The 24,672-nt window shown below is 38.1% G+C and overlaps 1 long non-coding RNA gene and 1 other non-coding gene across 2 annotated transcripts in view; both read right to left on the reverse strand.

Annotated features, from left to right (window-relative positions):
- LOC130540977 (uncharacterized) overlaps nt 1–24,672 on the reverse strand; it is a 187,146-nt gene that overhangs the window by 65,001 nt on the left and 97,473 nt on the right. The window lies entirely within an intron of this gene.
- On the reverse strand, nt 10,463–10,663 carry LOC112437792 (small nucleolar RNA SNORA73 family). Its single transcript, XR_003026306.1, has one exon. It is a non-coding gene; the product is annotated as a small nucleolar RNA SNORA73 family (small nucleolar RNA).

The raw sequence follows: 24,672 nt of genomic DNA on the forward strand, positions 1-24,672 counted from the left end.
GTCATATAATGATGAGGTATTGTTTGCCTACTGAGCTGTCGTTAACTCTTTAAATACCTAGATTTGTGAGGATGTAGTGAAGGAAGACACACCTGCTGGTTCAAGTGTACCTTGGTTATCTGTTCTGGAGGGAATTTTGTCAATTACATATTTTAAAACTCTTAAAATTTGGCATGCTATTTGATGTAGTGACTCCTCTTCTATGAATATTCACTAAAGATCTAATCAGAAGCACAAATATATTTAAACAAAAAAATTCATTGCATCCTTATTTATAAGAGTAAAAAGAGGAAACCTGAATTTCAAGTTGGAAATGACTACATAAGTTGTGATGTATCCAAATAGTAAAATACGTGCTACCATTAAAATTGTACTTCAAAGACCATTTAATATTTTTGTGCAATGCTCATAGAGTGTTTAGTAAAAATCAAATAGGATAAAATCTGTCATACATAAGAAATGGAAAGGAAGAGTAAAAACATATCTAGTAGCAGAAGACATGTATATATCTGGAAATCCCAAAAAACTCAATGGAAAAAGTACCACAAGTGATAGAAGAATTTAGTAAAGTAGTAGATAGAAAAAAAAATTATCATAAACAACCTTCATATATACAAACTAAAAGTAGTTAGAGGATATATAGAAGATTTATTTAAGATAGTAGTAATGATAAACCTAAGCATAAAAAGAAACAAAAATTGTACAAAATCTATGTGAAGAAAACTAAAAACACTTCTGAAAAATGTAAATGTTGACTTGAAGAAATGGAAAGTCATACCACTTTTGTGGATAGACAACAGTCAGTTCTCCTTTAGTTAATTTATAAATGTAACATCATTCAAAAATACCATTTAGAAGAAAAAATAAGCTAGAGTAGTCAGGAATTCTTGCAAAAGAAGAGCAACGAGTTTGGGAAGGGTTGGCTATATCAGATATTTAAGTACATTATAAAGCCTTTATAATTAATACAGAAGGATATACACACACGAATAGATAGATCAATGAATAGAAATTCCAGAAATAGACCCAATTGCATATGGAAATTTAATACACAATAAAGGTGACATTTCAAATTGGTGGTGAAAAGATGGACTTTTAAATAAGTGGTGTTGGGATAAGTGAATAGCCATATGGAAAAAGATAAAATTGGATCCATTTCTCACATTGTAAGCCAGGATAAATTCCAAAAGACTCGGAGATCTAAATGTGAAATAAATGAAACTATACATGTTTGAAGAGAAGACATGGATATTTTCCTCCAATAGCTAGGATGAGGAGAACTGTCTCAACTACTTATCAAAATCCAGAAGCATTAAGGAAAAAGTTAAACTTGATGGCATTAAAAAAAATACGTTTGCAAGGAAAAAATACTCTAAGCAACGTAAAGAAAAATGACGAATGGGAAAAACTGCAACTTTTATCACAAAGGTTGAACATGTCTAATATATAAAGAGCTTCTAAAAATAGAGAAGAAAAAGACTGCAACTTGGTAGATAAATGGGCTAGGGAAATGAACAGACTGTTTCTTAAAAAAGAAAAGCAAATGGCTCCTAATTATCATATGCTCAGCCTTGCTCCTAATAAGAGAAAAGCAAAATATAATATCCTGTCCATTTCTCACATACCAGATTGGCAAAAATCCAGAAGTTTGGAAAATATACTCAGTTGGCAAAGTTGTGGGAGAGCAGGCACTCTCTTACACTGCTAGTGGGAAGCAAAATGATACCACATCTGTGGAAGGGAATTTGGCAATATCTAACCAACTTACATTTACTCACTTCTAAGACTCCATCATAAGGACACACTGGCAGACGTGAAAAGAGAAATGTCGCCCAGATGCATTCTATATTCACTGCAGCCCAACTGTAATAGTAAAATATCAGAAATAAACCAAATATTCACCCAGAGGGATCTGTTTAAGTAAACGACTGGTAAATCCACATGACAAAATACTATGCAGTTGTAAAGAGGATTTAAAAATCTCTACAAAACTGCATTGGAACAATCCCAAGGAAAAAGCAAGGAGGAGAAAGTGTTTATGTTATAAAACCATTTATCAAAAAAAGAGGAAATGCTAATATAGACACATATTTGAATAATTGTATTTAAGAAAATTATGAGAGAATAAACTTTAAAAGGTATTTATCTATAAGGAAAGTAAGTGAACAAGGTAGAGGTGGCTGGACATGAGCTTGGCTTATCTGATTATATCTTGTTTTGTTAAGGGGGACTTTTGGAAACTTAAAATATTTTTACACAATTATAGAGAAGTGTTTTTAAAAAGTGATCATTAAAAATCTGAAGCAAAAGAAATTGTTTTTGAGTTGGTAGCCTAAATATACCAAAAGGAATTATTTCAAATGATATTAAAACTCAAGAATGTATTTGGTCATCCTTAGGGTGATACTGTTCGAGAACAAGAAGAACAGCAGAAGAATGTTAAATTGTTTTATGTAATTATGTTAGTGATGATAACATTGATACTATTTTTCTGCGACTGTATTTTGTGTGCTTACAGGATAAAGTATGCTATTGACCAAATTATTGTTGCTGTATCTTCTCTTAAAAATATTTTCCAGGTCTGTATGATAAAAAGTACTAGAAGTAATGTCAACACAATAGCAATTGGTACCCTTAACACACAGATTGTGGTTTCTAAATATCATACTGAAATAAACAGAACACGATTTCATGTCTAGGGTAGAAAATAAACAGTATGGATCTGGAACATTTTGTCATTCTGGAGAGCAATGATGCTATCAAGGATAATGGTCATGTTAAAAGGACTCAGGAGACAACTTCAAGAGATTCCTCTGGCCAAACATGGGGCAGTTTAGTATCACTAAGAATAATAGGTGCAACCCATTGAAAACACACAAAACTGTATTTACATCTATAAGTTCACAATGATATTAAACACAAAACAGAAGAAAACAAAAATTCATTGGAATCCCCCTTTGGAGGATTCTATGGAGTCAGCTCAATATGTTGAAAACTGAAAAATGAAAGGAAAGAATCAAGCATTTATCTTGCTTTCCTAAATGAAATTCATCTCAAAGTCATTAGATAGTTGATTAGAATGTTTTCTTCTAAAGAAGAATTTAAACTATATATATAAAAGAAATTATAAAATTAGAATATCACCATTTTGTAACCATTAATGGATTGGGCAATGATCATCAATGGTCACTAATATTACAAAAACAAATAAAGAGAAACAAGACATTATATGCCTCTCCATAAGAGTGCTGCACAATTCTTCCTATAAAATGTTTTAGACAAAAATCAGAACTGACATAGGATCAAGACTCAGGGATTCTTCATCTTTTGTGCTCCAAAGGGCTGGGGCAGGCTAGTGAGTCCAATTGAACCCCTTTTGATAATAATATTTTAAAGACATAAAATAAAACACAAAAGTTGGTAAGTGTATTAGTCCATTTCACACTGCTAAAAGGAATATTCAAAACTGGGTAATGTACAAAAGGAAGAGGTTTAATTGACTCACAGTTCCGTCTGAGTGGGGAGGCCTCAGGAAACTTACGATCATGACAGAAGGTGAGGAAGAAGCAAGTACCTTCTTCACAAGGTAGCAGGAAAGAGAGAGAGAGTTTCTTCACAAGGTAGCAGGAAAGAGAGAGAGAGAGAGAGAAGGAGGAACCACCAAACACTATAAAACCATCAGATCTCATGAGAACTCACTCAGTATCATGAAAACAGGATGGGGGAATCTGCCCCCATGATCCAATCACCTCCCACCAGGTCCCACCCTCGACACCTGGGGATTATGGGGATTACAATTTGAGATGAGATTTGGGTGGGAACACAGAGCCAGACCCTGTCAGTAACTAAACTCAATTATGTTAAATACAGTTACTCAAATAATAGAAAAAAATATGTATGTGTATGTGTACACACCTATATATATGATACACACACACACACAATATGTTGGGGCTTCTTCATCAACACATTCAATAATCAGATCTAAAGGCAGGTCCAATAGCTGCAATAATTTTGAAGTCATGGTAAGATGAAACGATATTTAGGTATATCTTGCAACAGTTGGAATATGATAGGAAAATATGATTTCTATTGATGGTAAAGTCACATATACTATTAAAATTACTGTTGTTTTTTGGCTAATTTTTTAATTCAAGAGCATACTAAATTTTAGTTGGAAGTTAGTAAAAATAAATATGTCATTTTTTCCCCAAGTGTGTCCCTGAATTATATTCACGAATTGTTTGGGGTCTGCAGACCACAGATAATTAGGTCTAACTGCAAATTTACTGGAAATACAGGGGAGAGCAGAACATGTTAAATGATACCCTGATTATTTAATTTATCAAAATCCAAGCTGTGGGAAATTATGACAGGCAAATAATCTGGTTTCTTCAACAAATACATCGTAAGGGAAAACTACTAATGGATACAAAAGCTTAGAGGTTAAAAGAGACTTAGTGAAATACAACCAGTTGTAATCTAAGAACATTATTAGGATCTTGATACAAGCAAACACACTGTAAAAGATTACAAAACAATTGATAATATTTAAACACTAACTAGATATGAATAATACAACTACAATTTTGTTAATTTTTTTTTTGAACTGGAGTCTTGCTCTCTTGCCCAGGCTGGAGTGCAGTGGTGTGATCTTGGCTCACTGCAACGTCTGCCTCCTGGGTTCAAGCAATCCTCCTGCCTCAGACTCCTGAGTAGCTGGGACTACAGGTGCACCACCACATCTGGCTAATTTTTGTATTTTTAGTAGAGACGGGGTTCTGCCATGTTGGCCGGGCCGGTCTCGAACTCCTGACCTCAGGTAATCTGCCCGCCTTGGCCTTCCAAAGTGCTGGGATTACAGGTGTGAGCCACCATGCCCGGCCTTAATTTTGTTAGTTTTTAAAAATTGTGATAGTGGTATTTTAAAAGTGTTATCACATTTTAGAGACACATACTGAAATATGTAAAGATGAAATTACATAATGTTGGAGAACAGGGATAGGGTTCTAATTTTTTTATGTTGTTCTTTTTTTGTGTGTGTTTTGCAAATTTCCCATACCGATTGAGTAGTCTTTTATGATCATAAAAATGATTATATATATTAAAGCCTGTGTGTATATGTGTGTGTGTATATATATGTATATGATATATATGTATATGATATATATATATGATCTTAGTTCATGCCTTTGAGATGTATGTGTATATGTATATATATACACATACACATACATCTCAAAGGCATGAACTAAGGTCATAACAATATATAATTTAAACTTTTGGTAACCTCCAGACATGCAACTAAATGTAGCAGGGAGAAGTGAGGGAACTCTTGAGAGAGAACTTAACCTAGTGGAAGATGGAATCAGAAAAAAAGCCTGGCTCTTGGAGAGATAAGGTTTCCATGTGGAGACAGCATGAATGTTGTGACTCAGATTTGTATTTGTCTGTGGTCCAACTCAGTATGGATCCATGTCTGAGTCCTGTGGGATGGAAGGTGATTAAGGAGAGTGGAAGTAAGATGAGGTGTAGTTAGGTGGACTGAAAATTCCAGAGAACATGGCACCTGCCATTTTGGACCCTCAAAAATGCCAGTGCTTCTACAGCATTGGAATCTGCAAGGAAACTTGAGGGAGATAGCTGCAGGCTGTGAACTCTGGAGGATGCACTGTGAAAATTGTGAGAGATGGGCAATGAGAAATCAAGAGGAAGCCCCCATGTAGTAGCCAAGAAAACTTGTCTATGAGCATATGCAAGATCTTGTCTGGGTGAGAACTTTGCAACAATGAGAGGTTTTGTAATTGAAGGTGAGTGTGATGAGAGGTCTATAGATAAGATCTCATGGCTGATGAGAGGACTTGTGTGTGCTTTAATGCTCTTATGACATATAGATTGTAACTTTCAATGCTGTAATTAATCTGCAAACTTATTGAATTACATAGAAAGTAGAAAATCCCTTCGTTTAAATCAGCTGGGTCTGCCATAACAAAATTCCACAGACTGAGTAACTTAACAGAAATTTATTTCTCATAGCTCTGGAGGTGGAGAAGTCCAAGTGTCGGCTAACTTGGTTTCGGGTGAGGGCTTTCTTCCTAGCTTGTAGACAGCTGCCTTCTTGCTGCGTCTTCACATTTCAGTAAGAGAGAGCTCTGATGTTCATTCCTCTTCTTACAAGGAACCAGCCCTGTGGGATTGGGGTTCTACCATTATGACCTCATTTAACTTCAATTACCTCCTAAAGGATTATCTCCAAATACAGTTACATTAGGGGTTAGGGCTTTAACATGGGAAGAGATACAATTCAGTCCAAGTACCCTTCAAGAGCTCAGCATACAGCAAGTGAATAATAAGTGCAAATGGTAAATTTTTACTTATTCATGGCAAAGTCATATCACCCACATAACAAGGGAGTTTGCCCCAAAGAAATATGACAAGGGCCCAATGCAGTGGCTCATGCCTATGATCTCATCACTTTGGGAGGCCAAAGTAGGTGGATTGTTTGAACCCAGGAGTTCGAGACCAGCCTGGACAATATAGTGAGACCCTATCTCTACAAAAAAAAAAAATTAGCTGGGCGTGATGGCACATGCCTGTGGTCCCAGTTACTTGGGAAGCTGAGGTGTGAGGACCACTTGAGCCCAAGAGGCCAAGGCTGCAGTGAGCCATTATTGTGCTACTGTACACAAGCCTGGGTGACTGGGTGACAGAGCAAGACTATGTCTCAAAAAAAAGAAAAACGTATGACAAGAAACAGAGGCTTAGAGAAACTCAGTTATAAGGAGGAATCCTTGAAATAGGGGATGGAGAAAAACTGCATAGAACAACATGAGTTCTAATCCCAAATAGCCTGCCTAATGCCTCCTAAAAACTCTGGAGATAAATTTGGGTTCTGGGTGGGTTATGATACATAAAAGGGAAAAATTTCTAAATTTAAAAATATCATTAGCAGCCACAAAATCAACAACTCCATCACCTCAAAGGCATCCTTGCTAAAACAAGCTAAGATCCTTATGCAAAATACTACCAATTGCCTGTAAGTAAATAATCAGTCCTCTACATGGCAGAGGTGTGATTTCTCTGAAATAATAGACTCTCCTCTGGAAGTGGTCAGGAGCAGGATCACTGGGAATAGAGGCCCACGTCATAGAACTAGATGGGTACTTGGTGACTTTCTGCCCAGCAATGGAGCTTCTGCTTCTTCTGTTGGTTTCTTCTGGGGTTGAAATCACTGGCTGCTTAGAGGGCAAAGTAGAGACTGGGATAGATTGGGCTGGGGAGGGGAGTAACAAAGGTATGAGAAGCAGGACAGAGATACATGATGCTCTATATCCAGAAACACTAGCACTCATATCACAGCATATTAAAGTGTTAAATGGACCTAGTTTAACAAGTATTTATGGAGTGCTTCCCTTATGCCAAGCCCTGTTCTAGGCTCCAGGGATGTAGTGATGAGCAATACAGCCAAAAATTCTCATCCTTCTGGTGCTTACCTTCTAGACTACTTCTTTACCGTTTAGTTATAATGTTGCTACCAAGTCTTGGAAATATGCTAGAACTCAACCCAATTACCCATGAGGCTCACCTGAGGACTGCAATTGCTTCTTTGGTGACATAATCACAAAACTGTGACAAAATACTAAATTAGGATTAAAATGCTCCAGAACTTAAAGTTGGCCCCATAGCAAATGGCTGACTTTTTTGGCTCCAACCTCGTAAGTCAAGCATCAGTCATCATTAGCCACATTCACTTTGTAAACTTGTCAGTTTCCAATTTATACATGTGCAAAACCAACATTCTCATAGGCATACGTTGTGTGCATTTTGTTTGTTTGTTAACCTTGCCTACATTGGGAAGGGGTCAAGCTGATCATTTTCCAACCTGTTTACATACACTCCTGTGCTGGGATGCAACATGCCAAGTCCCATCCAGTATCAGATGCTCACAAAGCCCCCTGGGAATCCAGAGTCCTGTGTTTATAACAGGAAGCATTGACCGCAAATACACTGAAGTCACACTACAAACATCCTCAGAGCTGTCCTCAGTGTTCTTGTTAGAGCTTTTGTATAAAGGAGAATGCCTTATAATTATCTCCTTTACTTCCAGAAATAATCATGAGGCCCAAAACACTTCCTGAATGAAAGAGAACCTGCATTGAATTTTGTTCTGTGGTGAATGGTATGGTTGCAGTATATTAGGATCTGGCAGAAATTGCAGAATTTATTGCCTATTTTTGTTTTGCTGCTTAATGGGATGTTTTGCACATAATAGGTTGAGTCAAAGAATACATAAATATAGTAGATTCTTATTATTCATGATAGTTATAAAGTCCAAGTCATTGGTCTTTGCTCTTAGGGGAACTACAGGGTCATTCTCTTAGGGGAAATACAGGGTTAGATTCCTGCAAGCTACTGTTTACAACATTTTTGTCCACCAGTCAATACATAACCTTGTTTCATGTGTGTTTCTGTTTAAAGACACCTTATTTAATATATGTTGTTGATTCATTAATATTGAACACATGGCCAAAATCATTATAACTCATTCCTAAATGATGCTTATCTAACACATATTTTCTTCATTAGGTACATCCCAGCCTTCTTGCACATAGAAACACTACACAGCACTTCAGCTGTATGTTTGGGGGCCATTTTAAACAGCAAAATCATCAACAGGAAGCAGAAAATTGTAAAAATTGTGGCACTAAATAGACCATGTAAAGGACACATGTTTGCAATAAGAAAGCTGAAACAAGAAGGGGGAGTGTCACCTTATTTGATCCAGCTAGAAACGTGAGTGTGAGAATTCAGATTTTTCACTGCTCTGACCATGTTCATGAGTAATTGCAAAAGTACCTCCAGTATTGATTTTGGGATTAGAAATAAATTTTAGCAAGTAGGCAAATCCCCAAATAGGAAATCCCTGATTAATGAGGATCAGCTGCCTGTAAATGTAGGTGACTTATACCTCACAACACTTAAGGGCAAGGAATGGCACACGTGGAGTTTCTAGTCCTTATTAAATTAAATTTGCTCTGAGCACCCACGTATCTGACTAGTGAAACTAGTTTCATTAACCCTTTAAAAAGATATTGATGTTGTGTGTGTGCTGGGAGAAAAATTGAGGGACATTTCCTTCCTTAGAGTCACCATTATTTCTGTTGTCCCTTTAGTCAGGTGCTGGTATTCCAGCAACACTCAGGCGGCTGCTCCAGGAGGCTGCAGAGGGGTCCTTTTTAGGCGTCAACAAAACTGGCTATGGTCACGCCCATTGGGAAACTCATTGCTGCCTTCAAGGTCAGTGCTGTGCATGTGTCCAGTGTCTCCCTCCCAGCACCCCATAGCAGTTCCTCACTGGAGCGTGGCCCACAATGTGGCCCATTGCTGGAAAGTTTATGGCTTCTCTGTGCTGGAGGAATTCTAAGGAATCTCTGTCTTTCTGGTGGATCCAGTTATTCCTACGTCTTCACACCCAAATCGCCAAAGTTCTGCCTCTCCTTACCCAACTTAATGACACTCAAGGTCCGAAGGAGAGTGGGATGAGGAGGATAAAGTCATGAAAGGAAGTTTCCATTTCCCCTACAGACATGGGAGTAAGGACAACTTGAACATTTAGAGATACAGTGCTAAGTTCTTCTACCCAGAATGGGAGTAGGGAAAGAAAATGCTTATGCCAATTACTTTTTTTCTTGATAACTCATCCTGGTGTAATTAATGAATGTTAGAAATTGCTTATTTTTAACTTGGTAAAATGTTTCCATGTTTGAGCTCTTAGGTGGAAGTTAAAGTCATCACAGTTCTTTCATGAAAGGAGAAAACTTCTACATAGAAGATGAGAAGCTTCTTTGGGGCAGAGACTATAGTTAGTATTTCTTTAGCACTGTTCATAATGTTAGGATAGGAATAAGCAGAGGTGGTATGCAATAGATGCATTTATCAACACCCAAATACTCTCTAAAGTATCTTCTCGTTTATGTGATGCATCCCAGAAAAATGACATGACCATAACATTTTTGAGAATTGTATCATATAAGATGGGGAATTGGCTATTCAGATGAAGAATGAATGATTTAATCAGTAATCTTTCATTATTTCTATCTTTTATTAGTTTAAATTTCATTATATGTCCTCTACTTTTAATATAAACTATTAAAATGATGAGCAAGTCAGGGAATATTTTTAGATCTGAGAGAAAACTAGTAACAATTACTCTGATCACTGAATTATTCACATGGTCTAATTTTATGTTTTTGGAACACGTTGCTCAAACTATGATCTTCAGTTTTGTCTTCTGAGAGATGGGAATAATAATACCTACTTCAAAGGGCAGTTGTGATGATAGATCAGCTATTATACATGAAATTTCATGATAAATTACAAAATAGTATCTAAATATAAAGAGTTGCTGTGAATGTTATTCTTCCCTCCTTTAATTCTTTCTTTTAGTTTTATTTTATACTAGACAAATTTCCTGCATGGTCTGTCTCCTCTGTCATTGTCCACAGGACTCAGAAGCTGTAGGAATATTCAGGCACAGACACCAGACCCAGCTTCATCTCTAACTTGTGGCAAAGGACAGTACATCCTGGGATGGGACCCTGTGCTCCCCTATGCCATTTAGACAGAGCCTGGGGAGAGTGACTTCCCAGGGTATCCATGTTGGAATCTCTCATTTGATTCTTATTCAAATGTAAGTCATTCTCCGAGGCCCATATAAAGTCAACCTCATCCTTGAAGCTTTGGGTTTTATTTCTTTAATGTGCTTTGTGTATACATTAATACTTAAAATTGAAATCTGGACAAAAGAAACTGTGTCTCTCGTAATGTAGTGATTCACATATAATAGGTTCTTGGTACTTACTGAATGACGAATGATTGAATCAATTGGCAGATGGATGGATGGATGGACAGATGGATAGATATGTTGTCATCATTCTGTTCATCCAGCTGTCCCAGCATGGCTAAAATTTACCTGCATGTCAGGAGCCTGATATTTCCCTTTTCTTCACTATCCAAATGAAATGGCTCAAGCCTCTACCCATGTCCTCCACACTCTTCCTGAAACCTTTGAGCATTCCCAAGGGAAGGCTGTTGTTCTCCAGGGTCAGTCATTGGGCAGCCTGCCCTAAATTATCTGTCTCAGCTCCCATAACCAACATCCTCTTTCTACACTACTTTGACCCAGACTTAAGCACTGCTCCACTCTCTCCCAACACTCAACACATCTCTGGGCAGATCTTAACTAAAGCTTTAAAGATAGAAATGAATGGTTTCAGCACAGCTCAGAATAGGAAACATTGACAACTGAATATTAATCACCACTACTCTTAAAAGCCCCTCAGCTATCCACTCCACCTGGATGTCTGCATGGCTGTCTTTTCTTTCTAGGCTTCTTGCCAGCCTCTTGCCAAGTTGCTCAGCCCTCTCCAACCACCAGTGAGGCATCAGTGACCAGTTCCCAAAGTCCAGTTAATTTTTTATGTAGTGCAGCTTAGCTCTCTCTCTCTCTCTTTTTTCATCCTATCTTTTAAGATAGCAGGGGCATCGTTTACAAAAAAAAAAAAAAGCACTTCAGAATATTTTCCTAAACAAAAAGCTATCTCCTCTAAGATCAATATTTTCACTTCTCTGCCAGGCAAAAGTAATGGAAAGTCAGTGTTTTGTTTGAAATGGTAAATATTTCCTGAATTTGTCATTTTTAAAGTTTTTTTCACTTGAGATTTCCAGAATCATGGAAGTTAAACTTATCTCCTCAGTAGCCTTCTCTCTGGTAATCGAATACCCTCAGGACTATTCATTCCATCTACTTCCAGAAGCCATCACCAAAAATTAACTTCTCACCTTCTCGGAATGCCACATTTTAATGAACATTAACAATGGCATAACGTTTGTTCCGTCTTAAACATATTCAGTAACTTATTAATGCATACCAGACACTTGAGTGCAGACTTTTTTTCACATCATAAACATTGATTATAAGAAAAGCTTGAATTATCACCAAACTTTGAGCTTACCAGTTAGTCTCCATCTGTTATTGTTATTTAGGCTTTAGGACAAGAAGTTCAGCAATGTATATGTTGGGTCTACCAAGTCTTCAATCTTAAACTGCTTATTTTTTCCTCATTTTCTGCTTTCTATATGATCCAGCTCCTCCATTGTCTTTCATGTGAAGTTTTGTCTTGTAACTAATCCCACAGCCCTTTTTCCTTGAAATTGAATGCCCCATCTGCCTATACGCAGTTACTACCATTCTACTCCAGATTTTACAATGCCTCTGCTATGTGATATCCTGGCTCCACAAACAAATTATACAATTTTTATTGGTGGGAGGCAAGTCTCACATTTATTTATGAATCCATCCTGGTGCCTACCCCTGTGCTAAGCACCATAGAAAATACTCAGCAAACACTGTTTAACATCTAAATAAAATAAAGAATTGCTAAAAGTCTTTTTACCATGTAAGAGTTCAATATAGAAGCTTAAAGCAGGAAGAAACTTAGACCTCCCTCTTATGCCAAGTAGAGAATTTGATTAACTTGGTCATTAGTCAATGAATATTGAGCTCTATTGGCAAACAGCTGTCTGTTAAGCACTATGGGAGACACATATGGTAGATAAAGCAAGTTCTTGCTCTCATGAAAGTTAAGATTTCTATTAAACATTTTCCTTTTGCTTCATTGAAAAGACATTTAATTTGTCATACATTTATAAGATATGGGTCAGGAAACACCAACACATTTAAACTCAGGTAACTATATGGTAAACAAAGATGGAAAAAAGAGGTAGCTTCCATTGAAACATCTAATAATTACTAGTTCTTTCAAGCCTAAAAACAGTTTGTCTCCATGAAGTCACTTTAATCTAGTCCAATTGTTAGACAAAAACATTTTACAATGCAGACATTTTTGGAAGGCAATTGACCATGTATAAAAAAATCTGTATTTTTCAAGCAAGATAGTGGAGTGTTAAATTTTCTGTTGAGGTCAGCTCTCCAACAGTGTATTTGATGATTTCATTGACATCCTGCTGCAGTTTCTTTTAAGGACTGGTAATTTGAAGTTTTTGGTTTCTCTTTTTAAATTTTCATCACTTCTGTTAGAGACAAAAATATGGGTTCCCCTTACAAGTGATTGTTTAAAAATGTGAAAGTCAAACAAACCATTAGTGTCCTACCAGATTGTCAATACTAATGGTTATGAGAATTGGAATGGTGACCCCAGGACAAGCAGTCTTTTTGGAAACATTTGCAGTGATGGCCTGGAAAATGTGAGGTTAAGAGAATATGAGAGGTAATCTTCTATGGCAGGAGAGCCTGCTTGGAATCTTCCTAAAAAAATAAGCAAAATCAAAGGCCAATCCTATAAAATTTCCAAAACCCTTCACTGGAGTGGAATATTGCAATAATAAAGAAAGTCCCAATAGAGAAAAAAAAAAAACATAAAGCATCAAATCTTATCCAACTTTTTGACAGCTAATCACAGCCATGTTAAATGTTACTGGGACTATGAGCTTGAATGGTGTCATTAATGTTTTGGCCTATGAAATGTTGGCAGATAATTTATGTATTTCATGTGTAATGAAGCAAACCATCATACCACCCTACCTAAGGATGTTCTTCTATGAAATCACCTAAGAGTTAGATGCAGACGACGCCAAGGCTTTCTGGATACTGGCAGAATCAAGTTTTTTCTATGCAATGTCTATCCTCCCAGTCTTGCCCCACAGTAAACACTTCAGCCTCACTTAGGTATAAGCCAGTCAGGGTTAATCCAACTATCCCAAGGAGGGCACAGTAAAAAAATGCCTCATTTGCCAACTTCTGCCCTCATTTGGTTTATTTTGAGCACTTCATTAAAAATAAAATGTATTATCACCTCTTCATTTATCTTCCCTATCCAGAAGGTTTGGCTGAAAGATTGATCTGATTCCAGATACTGAGGAAGTATCACTTTGCAGCCAATCACTCTGGGTTTTCTGGTATCCTAACCCAATGCTTTTAATAGAGATGTGTTTTCCAATGCAGACTCTCCAAATGCTATTTCCTACCAGTGTGCAGAGAGAGGCAATGCTGACAATATTTCTACTCATCTTTTAAGTTACTGGAAGGTGATTCTATAGCATATGGCTGTTAAGTTTAACAAAAGTAGGGGGAGGAGGAGAAAGGCCTGGCCATGAACATTCAGGAAGCTGGACCAGCGCCACCTGAAGGAGCCAGGAGGCCAGGAGGCCGGATGTGCACAGATCCCTGGGAGGAAAAAGAAGCCAGAACAGCTTAAATGGTCAAAGAATCAAATGTAAAGTGAGCTGCAAGGGTCAGATCTGGATGGAAGCCCAAATTCTGAGTCTCCGCATCCGTCCGGGGATAAACTTGGCTCCCAATCAGGGCTGACAATTAGGCCGTACAGTTAATATTTTTACAGCTGTTTTATTAATAACACATACAGTGCATCCAGCCAGGATTTGTTGGAGACACCTCAGGAAAACGAATGATGTAAATAACAGATGGATGTAGAATATCCCTACAAACAGGCATAAAGATATTCCCTTCTTGTTTAAAAAGAATTTAAATAGACAGATTGTAGAAAAACAGGCAGACAGAAAGGGGGAGAGAGAGGATTTATGATATTTGAGGTGGTGGTTGCATGCGTTCACATGGCGAAAGACATGGACGTAAACATATGCACTCTCTATATGGGAGAAGATGCTCAAAGCTTTGGCTTCTGGAAAAAAAAGTGTTTCATAGTGCAAGGGCTGAGCACCACAGCCTGGGGGCCCACAGAAGCAGGTATGCTGATGTGGCTCCTCAAATAGCTCCTCTGATATGTGGTTCAAGTCCAGAGACAACTTGCATGGCTTGTCCAGGCATGCCTGAGCCCAGCCTTGACCCCCAGGCTGTCCTGGGGCATCCTTTCCTCTTTCTCCTTGTCAATATGCCATTTGAAGACCCAGTGCACTCTTTTCAATTTTGCATCAGAACTAGGAGCAGTGATATTTCAATCTGAAAAGAGAAATTAAAAATTCAGGATCTTCATGTCTTTTGTTTTCACTCCTACTATTTTTTTTTTTTTTTGAACTGCTTTTTCATGTGCCTGCTGCACTGTGCTCCTACCATACTTTGCAACCAGATGGCTCAGGAACGAAGAACAAAGGCCACTAAAAAGTAGGCGGGGAGAAAAGGAGAAAGAAGCAGAGGACTGAAAGTCAAGGCGAAATCAGAGATGGGAGCAAAGCTCAATTGCTTTAATCACTGATACATTTTGGTTGAATTATGAACCTAGAACAGACACTCTTCCCAGTGATCCTGTATGTGTGCTGTGTGTGCATTGTGGTGTGTGTGCCTGTACCACACGCAGCCACATCTCCAGTCTTTTATTTCACTGGTAGGCATTAAAGCCAGAATGTATTCTTTGATGTATCTCTGTGTTCCCTGACATGTGTCAAAAGTGGCATGAGATGTCTTTTTCCAGAGAGAGAATGGTTGAGCTCAGATCTGGGCACTGAGAATGAGCCCATCTGCCTGGGAAGAAAGTGTGGTTGATTCAGAAGGGCTCAGGAGTTGTATGACCTGCCATTTCACAGTGGGTGACCTCGGTCGAGTCACATCCCTTCTCTCCTTAGTTTCCTCCTCCAGAAATATCTACCCCAAGGGATGCTGGGAGTGTTAAATAGAATAACATGTTATAAACTGGGAAGCACTGTATGAAAAGATTGTGATTATTCTGGAGTATTGCAACTTCTTGCAAAATTTTACAAGTGGCTAAGAGTTGTCTTCGATGCTTTTCTGTGACCCTCCCCACTGTATTTCATGCTTTACTTAGACCCCCAACCAAGCTTGTCTCTCCAGATCATGCTGCACACTGTGAATCTTACCCATGGCTCCCAGTTGAACTTACTGTTTGTGTATCATTGGAATTTTATTCAATTATAGAATGACCTAATTGTCATTTAGGTGATTAATTATTTTGCTCATGAACCATAGAAAGGTTTAATTTTTAATCAGGAATTTCTGCAGACCCAAAGCCTTCAAGCAAAAGGAATGACTATCTAATGGTGAAATTTCACATAGATCAATGGGACTCAATAACTTTAGAAAGAAAATATTTGTTTTACTTCTAGTCAAGAATACACACAGAAGCCTATTCTGACTCCTGGTAAAGTTAAGCCAGCATCCATGCATTAAAGGAGGTATGACCTAAGAAAGAAGAAAGACTTCATGTGGGGTTCATGAGCGCTTCTGCTGAAACCTTACTTGTACCTTTACATCCTCCAATTGAGCTGAAATTTTCTTCTAACTGCAGTGTGCATAGCTACACTCTTCTTTTCAGCCTCAGACAGTGTGGGGATACTTGTGAAAATGACACTGCTTGATATTTTCATTTTAAATGAAGCCACGTGTACGGATTATGCCTTCTCTGATACTTGTGAGGACTCTGGAAGACACTGAGGGAAATTTGATTTACAGATGAGTAAAATGAAATGCAAAGAGATAAAATGACCCCCTTATCTCCCCGGGCTAGGCAGGCTTTTGAAATGCACAATGCACCTTCCCCTAGTCAAGAGGAAGAGAAATGATTGGTCATCCTCCTTCACATGGAAATTCAGGCAAAAGACCTGCGCCCATCTGCACCAGAGGCCCAGTTACTAACTGATGCTCAGAATCTCACATGTTTGGCAGCAAATCATAAGAAAAATTAAAGACTTGGGAGTCAGCCTGTAAGTTTCAAATCTTGGCTCTCCTGCTAACTCTATGTTCTGAACCTCTCCAAGATTGCTTAATTTCCTCAGTCTTTGTAAAACAGCATCATGATTACCTAACACATAGGGTTGTTGGGAGTGTTCAATGAGATGATGCATGGAAAGCAATTGACACGGTGCCTGGAAACGTAGTAAGTGCTAAAAAATGTTACATGAGAGTATTATCATTACGGCTCAGTGAGCAGGTCCCTTCTATCTTTGGGAATCATAGAATATTAGAGCTGGACAGAAACTTAAGAGGGGTGTTTTTTAAACCTCTTGACCAAAATCTTTATTAAGAAAAACACTTTATTGTATAACCTAGTACAGAAAAATATATTACTTGCCAGTAAAATGGAAAGTTAATGTTTTTCAGAAATTGTTAAAAACTGGGGCTTGTTTGTGATTGCTTCTGGCATTTACCTCTTTATATTTTTTTCATTTTTAAAAGTTAATAAGCATGTTATAGAGGAACAAAACAATTTCAATACACACACGTATTGAAACAGAAATTTCCTAAAACAAGGCCTATTTTCGCTACTTGTAATACACTCTGATATTTTCTCTTTGGTTGGATTCTGTTTTGTTTTCTTCTAAAATATTGGTATGACCCACTAAATTGTCTTTAAAACCTCTTAATGAGTCACTGCTAATGGTTTGACAAAGCATTTCTTTTCATAGATAAAGGGCTAAGGCTCAATGTGGTTTGTCCAATATCTCTTATATGACTAGGCGCAGAAGTTGGTCTTGGACCAGGGTCTCTGGGCTTCCAATCTTGAGAGACCTAGAGTCACTAAAGGGCACCAAGATGCAAGGACTTGCTTTTGATGCTTTTGTATCCTGAAAGTCTGGAGCAAGAGCTTCTCCGTGAATTCACTGCCACTCACAACATCCCAACAGATGTGTGTGGGTCACTCTGACACACTTGAAAATTTCCCGAACCTTAAGAAAGATCTGTTTTCCTCACTGCATTGGCAACACAGTTGGAAAGTTACTTGAATGTTTTTCAAAAATTGTTTATAGATTTGAAAACTGTTTTGGATTTGTGATTGCTTCTGTTGTTTGCCTCTTTGTATCATCTCGTTTTTGAAAATTTAATAAACACTTTGCAGAGGAGCAAAATAATTGGTCACACACTTGTGGGTTCCCAGATTTGTTTTACATGTGTATGCAATACAGAGTAACTCAAAACATGTTCAAACCCAATGCGTCAAATCATTTCTGATGCTGTGGTCAAGACCAAAGCAGAATGTGAGTGAGCACCCACGGCCCTAGACCACATCACTCACTGGGCCTCTGACCGCAGTGCTTAGGGGACAGATCCTAGCCCCAGTGACGCATGTGGCACCATTACAGCCCACGGCTGAAAGCTGCTGTGAAAGGCTCCCTCTGAAAGCTGGAGCACAGTCTGGGGTGCCTTATTGTTGGAGGATTTGCCCAATTTGTGACATCGAAGGAAGCAGCAGCCACTCTAGGAAGCTCCGCAAGGTGGGAACATCTCCACTCGACTCCATTCACTCAGCTTAGCCTCATCCACAAGGGGCTGCTAAGCAGGGGTTGTCTGTTTGTAAAGCAGGTGGAGGTTGATGGATCACCTTTCCTTCTTTGTCTGGCATCTCCAGGAGCTTCTTCCTGTATCTTGCAAACCCTATGAGCCCCATTGTTCATAGGAAGAGGGTTGAAAGCCCTGTGGGTTTACCGTTCCTTCCAAGTCCTTTGTAGAGCATTCTCTATAGAGATCAGTGATCTGCTCTTGTTATCTTGGATTACTCAGGTCTCGAATGCTGACATTTGTAAGATGATTTCAGAACAACCTTCTACTTCCATCCCACCTCATTTTCCTTGCAACAATTTGTACCTAATAAGACCTAGTTAACTTGAAGGCATTTTCATTGCTTTTACTTTCCCATGAAGAAGAAATCAGTTGAGAAGGTTTTGTGAAAATTCTAACAGACCTTTAAGTGGTGACAATCTGGTTCTCAGAGAAGCCAAGAGATATGTAAGCAGCCTGAATGTAGGATCAATGTAGGCAAAGCATTTGAGTCATTCAAGCTCCAAATCTGGATTTACCTGAAATCTGTAACAAAAATGGATCAGATATTCATTTTCTAAATTATTCATTCATCTATACATTTATGTCAGATATTTTACTTAACAACACAGTTTAAGTTTTCACTGTACTTCACACTAGACTCAGATTCAGGTTTACACTGATAAAGTGGATTAGCCTGAGATATTTCCAGTTCACATGGGGATATCTGTATGGCTTTGCCACAGAGCAAATGTTCAGAAATCCAAGTCCTGTTGCTCACGGTGTCTATCAGTTGTCCACGGAGAATCATGGCAGCAGATATTTTCTTCATCTTATACTAGGCTGGAAGATTTTGTACACATGGCTAGCTAAAAGCTTGATGTGCAACATCTCCGAAACAATGTCAAATGAAGAAAAAAAGTTTATCAGTTTGGTACAAATAAACTTTTAAACCAATTTGGCTACATTGGTTTGGTTAATGGTTTGATTATCTTAGTCCATGGCTATAGTTATGTTCATATAGGCACTGTGTGAATGGTTTGGCCACACATGCTCCTTACATGTAACTGCCAACTCCTTCACCCCTCACTCGTTGTGCAGTGATTTAGTTACTGTCTCTCATTCCAAACCTGGCCTTCTATGATCTGTTCTGTGATACTGCAACCAGGACTCTGAAAACAATTTTTCCTTTATTCCCAGTTAGGTTCTGTCAATAGAAGATACTAAAGAAAGAAAGCCAGGAGAAGAAAAGAGACTTCTTTCTTCAAGGTCTAAGCTGTTCTAATAGCATTATTCTGGGAATGGCATCTTCCACTCCTCCTAGTACAAAGAACCTGCTTCCTCATACCCCGTCAAGGAACTGCAGCATCCAGGTACTTTCTCTGCCTCAAAGGTCTGCATCCCATTCTCCATTTGGCCCCTCCTTTGAACTACCAGATCTCCGGCTGGATTGCCTTTTTGTTCTGGAATTTTCTAAATTTCTTTATTAAATTTCCCAGTTGAAATTCCCAATGTGGTTTTTATTTCTCTCATGGACCCTGAATGTACAGTACTTATATCAGGAGTAATCCCAGAAGAGAGGTCCTCCAAATGGAGTTATGGGATTGGTTTAAATCCCTGGGCTTGAGTGCAATGCTGCACCCTGCTAATGGAAATGAAATAGTAGTATTTTATGGCATGCAGTGGCATCTTGACTAATTGTGACTAATTGTGATAAAGTGCCAATTGAACCAGTGTCTTAGGGGACCAAATAGCTGCTGAACTTGGCCTTCAAGGTAGTAGTAAAGGCAGTGATGATGATTTCAAGAACTATGAGGTATGAGGGCTGCTTTGAATGAACTGGGGGACTTATTGGAGGACAATGACAAGTTCAAGGCTTTAAACTCTCTGCTCAAATTATAGTAAGAGAACTAGAAAGCTTTTGCTGTGGCGATTCCTAAAGATTCTCTTCCTATAACCATAGAGCTGACCTGATTGAGAATCAAACTCAGATTCTTATGTGGATTGCAAAGTCACACAGACTCACCAACCTTCTTATGTGAAATTTAGGGTATTGACTGGGGAGAAGTGGGACCTTGACTCTTTGGATGTGGCATCTGGATCAATTGAGTCAAAGCTGAGAATCTTGAATCCCCAAATGGCTATGAGCCTCCCTTCCCAGTAGAAGCAGCTCATTCCCCTCAGTTCGAGAAGACTAGTTTCCCTTTGCTTGAAGACCCTGTAATAACCTCACTTGGGGCAGCTGCCTTGCAAGAGAATGCCTATTCTCCTTAAAACTTACCCCAACTACCACTTACTATCTCTACACCTATAACCAGGATCGTTTCTTAGCAAGTGCCGGGGGTGCAAAATCTGATCTGGGAAGAGCTAGCTTCCACTAAACAAAAACAAGTAAAATTTTGTTAATTTATAATGATAGAAGCCTAGCATGTGTGTGGGAATGACTTCTAAGGGTTAGATGATGGAATGTAACATTGGATTGAATTGAATTTCTTGATATGAATGCACTTAACAGAGAGTCTGGATTTGCAAATGTTCAGTCATCTTTTGGTGCCATTTATACTGTCTTACTTCACTTCCCTCTTACTCTCACTTCCCTCTTACTTGATATAGATTCACCACCAGCACTACTCTATTTTTCTTCTTGAGAAAGAGAAGGAGAGGTCTCTTTAAGTCAGCTCTATGGTTATAGGAAAAGAACCTTTAGGAGCCACCATAGCAAAAGCTTTCTAGTTCTCTTACTATAATTTGAGCAGAGTTTAAAGCCCTGAACTTGTCATTGTCTTCCAATAAATCCCCCAGTTCATTCAAAGCAGCCCTCATACCTCATAGTTCTTGAAATCACCATCACTGCCATCACTACTACCATGAAGGCCAAGTTCAGCAGCTATTTGGTCCCCTAAGGCACTGGTTCATGTGCATCCTCAATTTCTCCAACTACCACCTCCATCTTGTCTTGTTCCTCAACTCACCACAGACTCTTCTACTTGACCATGTTTTTATCCATTTCTCTTTCTCTTCCTCTTCCTTGCTTTCCCTCTCCTTCTCTTTCTCAAGAAGAAAAATACTTAGAGTAGTGATGGTGGTGAATCTATATCAAGAGAAAGGGGATTTATACACTTTAAAGGGAAATTAAACAAAATAAAAGCCCACATCATCAAATTCCAAGTGCATTCATGCACCCTAAACTCCCCCTTCAGATTTCCCACCACAATTTCCATTTACTTCCTTATTCTCATCTAATTTGGATCTTAGGGACAGCTAGGATCTTTCACAAATAAGATAACTGAGGGCTAGAAATGTTCAATCATCTTCGTGGTGTCATTTATACTATCTTCTATGGTACTTTTCTTCTTTAGCATTACAAATATATAATATTTTATTTCCATGAAAGGTTTGATTTTTATTTATATGTTTGTTTTTTGTTAATAACCTGGAATAGATGTATTGTTTTGGTAACACAATTTTGGGATAAAATAAATTCAAAGTGGCAAATCAACAATTTCAAAGGGAATTTTTAAATGGAACCTATTTTTAAGCTGAATATTGCCTGTATAATCCTTCAGATAAGAAATGAGGAAGGAAACCAGTAATTAGACTAAATAGTTAAGATCATAGACTTTGGGGTCCGACTGCCTGGGTTCAGATCTCAGCTCTGCCACTTACTAGCTATGAGACTTTAAGCAAATTATAAGAAACCTCTCTAAGTCTGGGTTTCTTCATTTGTAAAATAGGATCAAGCACATAGTGTTGTTGCGAGAATTAAATGAGCTAATAGGTGTAAAAAGTAGAACAGTACTTGGCACATAGTAAGCTATATATGTGTGAGCTTTGTTCTTAATAGCCTGCTGAGGCCTTTTTTAATCCTGATTTTATAGATAGGACACTTAAAGGTATCAACTAACATGCTCCAACAGCATGGCTGGCAAATGAAAGAGCTGAGATTTGAAACCCCTCCATTGGATTCTAAAGCCCATGCCCTATCTCTTACACCACGTGGCTTTGCTTTTAATAGTCAAACATACAGGAATGCATGCACCACATCATAGAACCCACAGACTAAATAACTTCCAATGTATGAGAGTTTCATTCACAAAAGTAGCTTTTTTTTTTTTTTTAATTTGGAAGGCATTTTTCTAATCACTAATGGTGTAAATAAGATTAAATAGTTTTGGACAAAAAAAGATTGAGCTATTGACTGTATATAAGAAAAGAAGAGAAAAGTGACAAAGTCGGCCTTTCTTCTAGGATGACCCTCCCAAATAAGCCACAAAACTTCCTGATGTAATCTCATCCTTTTTCACTTTTAGTCTCAGAAGTGGTCCCTTGCTGATGTTCTAATCTCTGCCATTTCATCTCATGTTTTGGGGAAAGAGGAAAAAACTCCATTCTTCCATCTAATTTATAACTTATACAAAAAAGAAAGCTTTAAATGTTATGAATTTTTAATTTTTTTTTCATTTAGTTCATTCTCTTGCTGAGAAAAGTGACTGCCAAAGAACTGTGCCTAGTATGAGCAATAAACATCAACACTATCTGCTGCATTAATAATTTAAGCATAAATAATCAAACAAAATAATCTAGCAGGTCCCACAGGTGAATCACACAGAGTTTAAAAAATGTTGGTATGTTTAAACCAGGCAACTTTTAAATGAAAATTTACTCCAGTGTGGACAGAGGTGTGTTAGAGGGGCCACTGATAACATCCATTGATCCTATGGTTTTTACCAGAATACATTCATACCTAACACCTCAATAGATGACATGGTATCCATGGAATCGAGTTCAAAGCCCTCTGTAACGTGGCTATATCCCATCTACTCTGAGCTGATGTTCAGCAGGTACTTTTGTTTGGTTGGGCATTCATTCTGACTGGTCAGTAGCCATACCTTATTTTTTTTATTAATTGTTTTAAATACCATTATATTTGTTTTCTGTTGCTGCAGTAAGACATTGTCAAAAGCTTAGTGGCTCCAAGCAACACACAGTGAGTATCTTACAGTTCTATAGGTATGAAGTCGAACACAGATCTCCTTGGGCTAAAATCATGGTTTGGGCAGAGAGGTGTTCCCTACAGAGGCTACAAGGAAGGAAGAATCCATTTCCTGCCCTGTTTCTATTTTAGAAGCTGCTCACATTTCTCATTTTGTGGTGCCATTCCTCCATCCTCAAAGCCAGAGCTGCAAAGCAAAGCTTCAAAGCTTCAAAGCATGTCTCTGCAAGCTTCTCTTTTGCCTCCTCTTCTACTTATAGAACCCTTGTGACACATTGGGCCCAACAGCATAAACTAGGATAATCCCTCTATTTTAAGGTCATTTGGTTAGCAATCTTAATTCCATCTGCAACCTTAATTCCTCTTTGTCTTGTATCCTAACATATTCATAGATCCTGGAGATTAGGACACACACTCCTTTACGGGCCATTATTCTGTCTACTACAGCTATTCATGCAATTCTCCCTGCATGCTTTCTACCGATCTCCCAAACATGTCCTTTTCTTACAACAAGCTGAGCTCCTTTTTGATCCTCAAGGTGAATGTTTTTTTCCATCTCTATGCCTTTCCTAATTCACTTCTTCTTTCCAAGTCCTTTTCCTTTTCTTCAAAGCCTGTCCACACGTTTAGGTCCAGCTCAAGTTTCACCTCCTACGTGGAGCTTTTCCCATTGCAGAGTGCTCATCTTGTTTTTGTTTCTGTTTTTCCCTTCTTTTCTTATGTTCCATTAGAATTCCATTACACTAACCCACATGAAATTGTCAATAGTTTTTTTAACTTATGAAAAGAGAAATTGCATATGATTTAACCTAATACTTAATTGTCCACTACTTATCATTTAGTTGTTCCTGAATTAATTTATTTCTATCCATATTTGTTTTTTCTTTCTATTTGAATTGCAATCTCTTTTAAACCAGAACTATGTCTCATGCTTTTTTGAATTGCCTTCTACCTTCCAATTCTCACTTGCTCAGAAGATAGTTAGTTGTTCATTCAGTGTTGATGTAGCTGAGCAATGTTTTACCTGCTATGGTTACTTTGTTGAAAGCCACAGAATAACAATCTGGCCCAATTTAAGGGAAAGGATTAACTTGTTAGAAAGATAGTGAACTTAAAACTTCCACAATTAAAGTAATAGTGAAGCAACAGAACATAGAGAGCTAAAATCGCTTCTGAGATACGTATAATATTGACTATGAGTGAGTTAGTATCAGTAGATTTGGTCCTGTGACAGAATTCTAGAATAGAGATTATCCTGGCTTAGGGCATGTCATGTCCCTACTTTGTGAATGGAAGACGTAGCTAGCAGGACACTGTGATTGACAAGTCCATTAGGAGGACCACATAAAACGTAGGGATAGTAATTTCTCAAAAGACAGCTAGAATGCTCATACCAAAGAAAAGATGTAGAAAT

Source organism: Pan paniscus, chromosome 17 (assembly GCF_029289425.2).
Source record: "Pan paniscus chromosome 17, NHGRI_mPanPan1-v2.0_pri, whole genome shotgun sequence".
Classification (NCBI taxonomy): domain Eukaryota; kingdom Metazoa; phylum Chordata; class Mammalia; order Primates; family Hominidae; genus Pan; species Pan paniscus.